General features: G+C 46.2%; 2 pseudogenes; both read right to left on the reverse strand.

Annotated features, from left to right (window-relative positions):
- Window positions 1-317: 317 nt before the first annotated feature.
- Window positions 318-2,566, reverse strand: LOC142440191 (adenylate kinase 2, mitochondrial pseudogene; annotated as a pseudogene).
- A 5,116-nt stretch (window positions 2,567-7,682) lies between these two features.
- Window positions 7,683-8,146, reverse strand: LOC142440192 (biogenesis of lysosome-related organelles complex 1 subunit 2 pseudogene; annotated as a pseudogene).
- Window positions 8,147-8,873: the final 727 nt, after the last annotated feature.

Genomic DNA, 8,873 nt, shown 5'->3' on the forward strand with positions numbered 1-8,873 from the left:
GAGATAAAAACTGAGGTCTAAAGGTACTGACTTTATAAAAAAATATTGTTACCAGTACTAAGAAATTATAATACTGTACCTCCCTATTTCTACCTACATTATCCAATCACAGTTTGTATTTAAAAAATTAATTTCCACCTTTATACTTTTATAAACTCCCACTGCTGTGAAGAAGAAACCACCTCATTACAGTAACATGACTGCTCTCCCAGACCCTCCTCGGGAGCCCTTGACCACCCTCCCTCTGCCCAGCACCGAAGAGCAGGGATCACGCAGCGGGTGCGGAGCAACGGTGCAGTCTTGCCTGGCTTCTGCTCCTAGGATGTGGCTTTGGAGAAGGCTGCTAGCATGCTTGCAAACACGACGTCAGGGGTCTGGGAGGCATCGCCGGCACAGTGGATGCCCCGTTTCCGGTAGTAGTCCACCAGAGGGGCGGTCTGAGTGTGGTAGGACTCCAGGCGGATCTTCAAGGCCTTCTTGTTGTCGCGCGATCGGCAGACCAGAGGCTCCCCAGTGAGAGCATCTTTCATGGGCTCCTTTGGAGAGCTGAACTCCTCACGGGAGGAACGGCCACTCATTGGGTGGATCAGCCTTCCCGTGATCCTCCGGATGAGCAGAGAGTCTGGGATACAGAATTCAACCACAGAATCAAGCTTCCCTCCTCTTCACCGCGAGGCCGTCGAGCACTTTGGCCTGCCTTACAGTCCGGGGAGGCCATCTCAAACCAAGCCGTTCTTGCATGAAGGGGTCTCCAAATTCTTCTCAATGAGCCCCACCACCATTTGGTCGCTCACCAGGTTTCCAGCATCCATTGTTGCCGTTAGCTTTCCCCCAGCTCTGGGCCAGAAGCTCCACAGCCCCCAGCATGTCCCCAGTAGCCAGATGACAGACACAGAAGTTTCCAGCCAATCCGGGAGCCCGGGTACCTTTGCTAGCCCCGGTGACTCCAGCAGCACAGCCAGGATGCCTTTAGGATACACTTGGGCCGGTTCGTTGGCGGGAATGTTGGGAGCCACATCTGCGGAGACCTCGGCTACCTCTCAATCCCCCTGTTCTTGTCTTACCAAATACTCAGCAGCATTTACCACGACAGATCTCTCTCGTTTGTCATGCAGTTTCCCCTTTCTGGGGTTTCCTTCACTCTCCCTTTCAGTCTTTTTCACTTGCTCCTCTTCATCCTCCCAGAAGCACAGATGGCACAATTATCAAGCATTTGTATGAACTGAAAAGTTGGCCACTTGAGCCCATGGAATGAATGGTCCTGAGCAGCTCTGGTGGCAGAGTGGTTACACGTTGGGCTGCCGACTGCAAGGTGTGCAGTTTGAGACCATCAGCTGCTCCGTGGGAGAAAGACGGGGTTTTCTACTCCAGCAAAGAGTCACAGTCTCAGAAACTCTCAGGGACAGCTCTACTCTGTCATACAGGGCTGCTGAGTCGGCATCAACTCAATGCCAATGAGTTAGGTTTAACAGCCTAGGAAACACTACGGGATAGTTCTACTGTTGTTATAAGGGGTCACTATGAGTCAGGATGGGGAGAGAGATGAGGCTTCCTACTCCTGCAGGGTTAAAGTTGGGGAACCCATAGGTTTGCTACCTTTTCCTGTGGGATCCACTCAAGGGCCATGGGTGAGTTGGAGTCGACTCAAGGGCTGTGGGTGAGTGATAAGTCAGGACGGACTCAGTGGCTCTCACTCAGCAATAATCACAACCTCGTTTCCTCAGCTCTCCAAATTTGGAGTATTTGTTGGTTTCTCCTTCTCACTGGTGTGGAAGGTAGGCTTAATAATAGCACCCCACTCCCCCATCCATGTCCATTCCTTGGAACCTATGTCACCATATATGGCAAAGACTATGAAGATGTGATCAAGTTCAGGATTTTGAGATGAAAGAGCTTATCCTGGTTTATATGGCTGAATCCTAAGTACAACTGTTGATGTCCTAAGAGATAGACACAGAGGTTTTCACAGCTACATAGAGAAGACGAGGCAAAGTGACCATGTGCTCAGATATTGGAATGATGTGATCAGAAGCCAAGGAATGCTGGCAGCCACTAGAAGGTAGAAGAAGACAGGGATAGATTCTCCGCAGGGCCCCTGGAGGGAGCAAAGCTCAGCCGACACTTTGATTGTGGCTCAGTGAAGCTGCTTATGGACTGGGAGAGGATACCTCTCTGTTGTTGTAATCCCTTGAGTTTGTGGTATGCTATGGCGGCCTTCGGGCACGAAGAGGAGTTAGAGAGGCATACTCTATTGCTGCTCTTTCGGTGTGTTGCCCAGTGCTGGCTTGCATGTTGCTGTGATGCTGGAAGACGTGCCCCAGTACTTCTAACACCAGCGGGGTCATCTGTGATGTACAGGTGTCAGTGGCGCTTCCAGACTGGGAAGAAAAGCCTGGTGATTTACATCTGAAAACCAGCCAGTGGAAACCATATGGATCATGATGGAATGTTGTTATTGTTAGGTGCCATCGAGTCGATTCCAACCCATGGGAACCCTGTGCACACCAGAAGGAAACCCTGTCCAGTCCTGGGCCACGCTCACACCTCTCCCTGCACTGGAACCCATTGTTGCGGCCACTGTGTCAGTCCATCTGGTGGAGGGCATTCTTTTTTTAAAAAATTATTTTATTGGGGGCTCATACAACTCTTATCTCAATCCATCCATTGTGTCAAGCATATTTATACATTTATACATTCATTGCTCTCATCATTCTTAAAACATTTGCTTTCTACTTGAATCCTTGGTATCAGCTCCTCATTTTCTCCCTCCTTCCCCGCTCCCACCTCCCTCATGAACCCTTGATAATTTATAAATTATTACTATTTTTCATGTCTTACACTGTCCGACACCTCCCTTCCTTCACCCGCTTTTCTGTTGTCCATCCCCCAGGGAGGAGGTTATAATTAGATCCTTATAATTGGTTCCCCCTTTCTACCCTATCTTCCTTCCACCCTCTGGTATCACTACTGTCACCACTGGTCCTGAAGGGATCATCCAGCCTGGATTCCCTGTGTTTGTAGTTCCTATCTGTACCAGTATACATCCTCTGGTCTAGTCAGATTTGTAAGGTAGAATTGGGATCATGATAGTGGGGGTGAGGGAGGGGAGGAAGCATTTAAGAATTAAAGGAAAGTTGAATGTTTCATTGTTGCTACACTATACCCTGACTGGCTCGTCTCCTACCTGTGATCCTTCTGTAAGGGGGTGTCCCATGACCTATAGATGGGCTTTGGGTCCCTGATCTTGATCTGCACTTCCGCTTATTTACAATGATATGTTTCTTTGTTCTTTGATGCCTGATACCTGATCCCTTCCACTCCTCATGGTCACACAAACTGGTGTGCTTCTTCTATGTGGGCTTTGTTGCTTCTGAGCTAGATGGCTGCTTATTTACCTTCAAGCTTTAAGACCCCAAATGCTATTTCTTTTGATAACTGGGCACCACCAGCTTTCTATGCCACATTTGCTTATGTACCCATTTGTCTTCAGCGATTGTATCATGGAGGTGAGCACACAATGATATGATTCTGTGTTCTTTGGTGCCTGATAACTGATCCCTTCGGCACCTCGTGATCAGACAGACTGGTGTGCTTCTTCCATGTGGGTTTTATTGCTTCTGAGTTAGATGGAACTTCCTCTTTTTCACTTCCCCACTACTTTACCAAGCATGATGTCTTTCTCCAGGGACTCATAACAGAATATTGTCTTATAAAGTGCTGGAAGATGAGCCTCTTAGATTGTAAATCACTCAACATACACCTTCACTGCATCAATGGTCTCAAGCATCCCGATGATGGTGAGGACAGCACTGGAGCCAGCATGTTTCCTTCCACTGCATAAGGGATCACTATGAATGGAAGCTGACTCCATGGGCAAAGGCAACAGCATAGTGAATTTGTTACAAAGTATTCTGAGAGTCAAATATGACTGTACTGAGTTCTCATTCTAAGAGTGTGGGCGATGGAATGTTCACCTGGTTGTTTTAGAGAGAAAGAATCTTAGATTCAGAGAGGACTTACAGTTGCCCAAGTTCACACAGCTAGAACTTGAACTTAGGTAGGCCTGACTCTAGAGCCTGAAGGCCAAATGCCTACGCAGCCCTGCCTCCCAGGGAAAACGTGCCAAAAGAAAGAGTAAGAGATGGGGTGTGAATGTGAGTGATCCACTGTTGTTAGGTGCCATTGTGTTCTCTAGTGACCTTATGCAGAACACAACAAAACACTGCCTGGTCCTGTGCCGTCTTCACAATTGTTCCTATGTTCGAGCCCATCAATGTAGCCACTGTGTCAATACATCTCCTTGAATGATGTCCTCTTTTTTTTGCTGCCTGCTGCTTCACCAAACACGATGTCCTTCTCCAGGGACTGGTCTCTCATGACATGTCCAAAGTGTGTGAGATGAAGTCTTGCCGTCCTTGCCTCTTACACTATGCCAATTTCCATTGTTTTTAAGGGACAACTAGTTAACAACCTGCCTACAAAATTTCTGGGGAAAAATTAAAAGTTCTATTGGCACATAATCCACATAAGAATTCAGCAGTTCAATCACACCAAGAAGGGTTGTATAATGACAGCTACAATCAGCTTTAGAACATTTTCTTCTTGTATTAATTAATATTATTCTAGTGTTCAGTGTTTTCTACTTCCTTCTTGATTGAGGATTTTCTCTGTTTTACTTTGTTATTGTTGTTAGTTTTGTTATTGTTCTCTTTTCATATGTTTTCCTTGTGAGCTAATGTGGGCAAATCAGCTCATCACATGAACAATGTGCCCCTCAGTGACTTCCCTGTTCTCTTAAGATAAACTCTTCCAGCTGATCCTGGAAGTCCACGGTGCTCAGACCTAGTGTCTTCATAAAGATGAAAATTGTTTTTCTCTCTCCATAGTCTGGAAATTCCACAGATGGGCACCAACATTATGAGCAATGGTCCCTGGCCACGCCCACCTCCTCTTGGCTAAGACTTTGGTTCTTCCAGGATGTCAGCGTAAGACCCTGACTCTGAGTGGGAGTCTGTGAGTATCAACACCCCCCAGCTCTGGTACTGGTTTCAGGGAGCAGTTTCTTTATGGGCAGAAAGCCCTGCTGTCAAGAATCTCATTTCACATTTTAGAACTCTACTTCCAGGCCACAGAGTTTGCATATTTGTAGTTGTTACTAGAGTTTATGATGGTGCCATAGTGCTACATACTCTGTAGCAGTGCAATGGAAGGAAGGATTGAATGAATTAGGCATCAAACATTGTAAAAACATTTCTAGCAAGCATCACCATTGACTGATGCTCATCTGACAGAGCTGGCCAACAAATAAACAAACAAACAAATAAACACAAAAAACAAAACCCTCTGTCACTAAGTTGATTCTGCTTCATGGCAATCCTATAGGACAGGGAAGAACTGCTCTTTTGATTTCTGAGATTGTGACTCTTTTTTGTTTAAATCATTTTATTGGGAGCACATAAAACTCTTATCACAACTCATCCATCCATCCACTGTGTCAAGCATATTTGTACATTCATTGCCCTCATCATTCTCAAAACATTTGCTTTCTACTTAAGCCCTTGGTATCAGCTACTCATTCCCCCCCTTCCTTCCTGCCTGCCTCCCTCATGAACCCTTGATAATTTATAAATTATTATTTTTTCATGTCTTACACTGCCTGGTGTCTGATTGTGACTCTTTATGAGAGCAGAAAGCCTCTTCTTTTTCCGTAGAGCAGCTGGTCATTTTGAACTGCTGACCTAGTGGTGACCAGCCCAATGTGTAACCACTATTCCACCAGGGCTTCTTTGAGCCAGCCTAATATGAGTTATTACTACATATCATTTAGGGTTTCAGCTGGCCTTAGAGGAATCTAAGTGACACGTAATAATAACTAAAACTTACTGAGTACTCATTATGAATCAGGCCCCATGACAAATTTTGTAGACACATCACCTAACTTAGTCCTCACATAATGTTGTGGTGTAGGTTTTCTGACCTCTGGGTTAGTGGTGGGTAAACCGAGAGGGGAAGTGACTTGCTCAAGGACAGAGGTGAGATTTGAAATCGGATCAGCCTGTTATTCACATTCGGAATGCCTGCACCTCCGACGGCTGCATGGAGAAGGGACTGCAGAGGCCAGCATGAAGGAAGACTGTGTGAAAGCAGCCGCAGTGTCCCTGTGGGGAGACATGCTGGCTTGGATTCCCATGGTTGCTTGGGATCAAGTGGCATGGTGGCAAGACACGGGTAGGTTCAGGATTTAACTGGAAGTAATGGTTCTGGTTGCTAGATTGGATGTGAGGCACATGGAAAGAATAGGAGAGTTGATGAGAAGACCTAGCTTTTAAAAAGGAGGTGTGTTGGACTAAGGTGGAGGCAAGTCAAGGGGAAGGGTGAGTTTGAAGGATTCCCCAGCTAACTTGGAGATCTATGTGACCATTATCCATATAGATACACAAATCAGGGGAGAGTGAGAGCGAGGAGGTGCAGACTTGGTTGTCATCAGTTTGTTGGTGGAACTTCAAACCCTAGGATAAATGAAATAATCCAATCAAGGCTTGTAAACAGGCTAAGGGTAGAGCTTTGGAGAGCTCAGAAAGTCAAGGTTGAAGAGGTATCTGACTGAGCAGACCTAGAAGGTCCAACCAGTACGTTGTCTGGCAGATGGCCAGGACAGAATTAAAAGAGCATGCTTCCAGAAGAGTGGAGTGACCACTTGGTCACTGCTACTGAAGATTTACTAAGATGCGGAGAATTGTAACCACTGCCTTGGGTAAAGGGTAGGCCATTGTTGACAGTGATATTCCAGTGGGGACAAACCCTTCAGGCTCATCCTGGCAGCAGCCTTAGGCTGTCTGGGTAGGGATTCTTGAAATTATGGTGACAGAGCCAACCGTCAAAGGTTGGAAACTTGGATCTGCCAATAACTGTGAGACCTTAGCCAACTTTCTTAACATGGCTGAATTTCACTCTCTTTATCTATAAAATGAAGAGCCCTAGTGATATAGCGGTTACATATTGAGCTGCTAATCATGAGGTCAGTGGTTCAAAACCACTAGTCACTCCTTGGGAGAAAGATGAAGCCTTCTATTTCTTTTGTTTTGTTTTCCTTTTTAAAATGTAGAATTTTGTTAACAATCCATTACCATTATTAATAGCAAAAACCATGTACACCGTAACTCAAAGGCCGGCTGCTTAGGAAAATAACAAAGCACTCAACCAGAACCAGAGTAAACAGGTCCTCTTACTGGATCATACTGGTGGGCCCAGGTCTGTTGGGAACATTGAGTCTCTGTTTTGAACAGAGGGTGAAGCAATCAGTCAGAAGGTAAGGAGCTCTGAGTGTGAGTTGCGGAAGGAAGTTCAGGAGTAGACCCAGTTGATACCATATTCCACATCGTCTCCTTTCAAGGGGCTATGACATTTCCATCAGCCCCAGGATTCCGATAATCTAAAACAATGGTTCTCAACCTTTCTAATGCCATGACCCTTTAATACAGTTCCTCATGTTGCAGTGACCCCCCAACCGTATAATCATTTTCATTGCTACTTCATAACTATAATTTTGCTACGGTTATGAATTGTAATGTAAATATAGGACATGCAGGATGTATTTTCATTGTTACAAATTGAACATAATTAAAGCATAGTGATAAATCACAAAACAATATGTTCTCAACCACGGGTTGAGAACTGCTGGTCTAAAACATTCTAACATGCTTTAAGAAAAAGGCTCTGTCCCACAGGACTAGCTTGTTCATCATTTGCCCAGCTTCTTGGGCTTGACTTCTAGCTCTTTTCAAATACGCATCCAGCTTGTCGGCTGCCTGCTCAAGAGCTACCACCTGCTCCTCAATTAAATTGATGTGATCCAGGTAAGGCTGCAACCAGCACGCTCTGGGTTAGGTCCTTTAGGTTTTACTAATGCTTATAGCAAGACTTCAAGCTGCTTAGTTTGTTCATCTTTTCCAGGAGCTTATAATCTTTGCTGATGGCCATCAGTTCCCCAGTCAGGTGCGTGGCTATCTTCGAAACATGTCTCAGCACAGCACACTGAGGTGGGGCTCAGCAGCTCCTTTGCTTCCTCAGCAGTGTGCCCCATGGCATGATCTCGGACTGGTTTTTCGCTTCAGCCAGCCAGGATGCCCTCGGCCACCGCCACCATGCCAGGCCTTCTACTTCTATAGCAGCTACAGTCTAGGAAAGCCACGGGGCCCGCTCTACCCTGCCCTGTAGGGTCACCATGAGAAGGCAGTGACTTGGTGACCCTGAGTTTGTGAGTTTTTATCTGTAAAATGGGGCTGATGCTGTTGCCTATCTCATAACTCCTGTGGAGACTAGGAGTCAATGAAACAATATATACCAAGTACCACGAGCCAGAGAGGTATTACTGCATTGTTCGCCCTGCTCTCCCTCTTGCCAGCTAATGAGTGGCATCTCTCTCGCTGAGAAAATCAACCTTCTACTTTGGAGCAGGGCTTTGAGAGTGCAGAATCTTGGAAATGGTGATTTTCATTTTATTAGATAATGGGGACATTCTTCTTTCTGTCTCACCCCAACTGCCTAGTAGGAGCTTGGATTTAATCTGGGGACATTCCTTATTGTTCTGCGGGAAGAGATATAGACCTCTACTGGGCCCACCAGTCCTTCGTGGTCTGATCTTGAATCACCTCAGCCTCTCTGTGCGCCTTACCCACCCGGACAAGCCATCTGTGCGGGGCTCTTTCCTCGTCTATTCCCCAAGCCCCGTCTTCTCACCTCTCTTCTCTCAGGGTGACTGTCCTTCCCTCAGGAAGGCCTCCTCATGTTCCCGATGCAGGCCAATTCTTTTGCAGACAACGTAGCAGAACCCTGGGCCCCTTTCCTCACGGCGTCCTTCTCAGTGTGACTCA

This window comes from Tenrec ecaudatus, chromosome 2 (genome assembly GCF_050624435.1).
Source record: "Tenrec ecaudatus isolate mTenEca1 chromosome 2, mTenEca1.hap1, whole genome shotgun sequence".
NCBI classification, from domain to species: domain Eukaryota; kingdom Metazoa; phylum Chordata; class Mammalia; order Afrosoricida; family Tenrecidae; genus Tenrec; species Tenrec ecaudatus.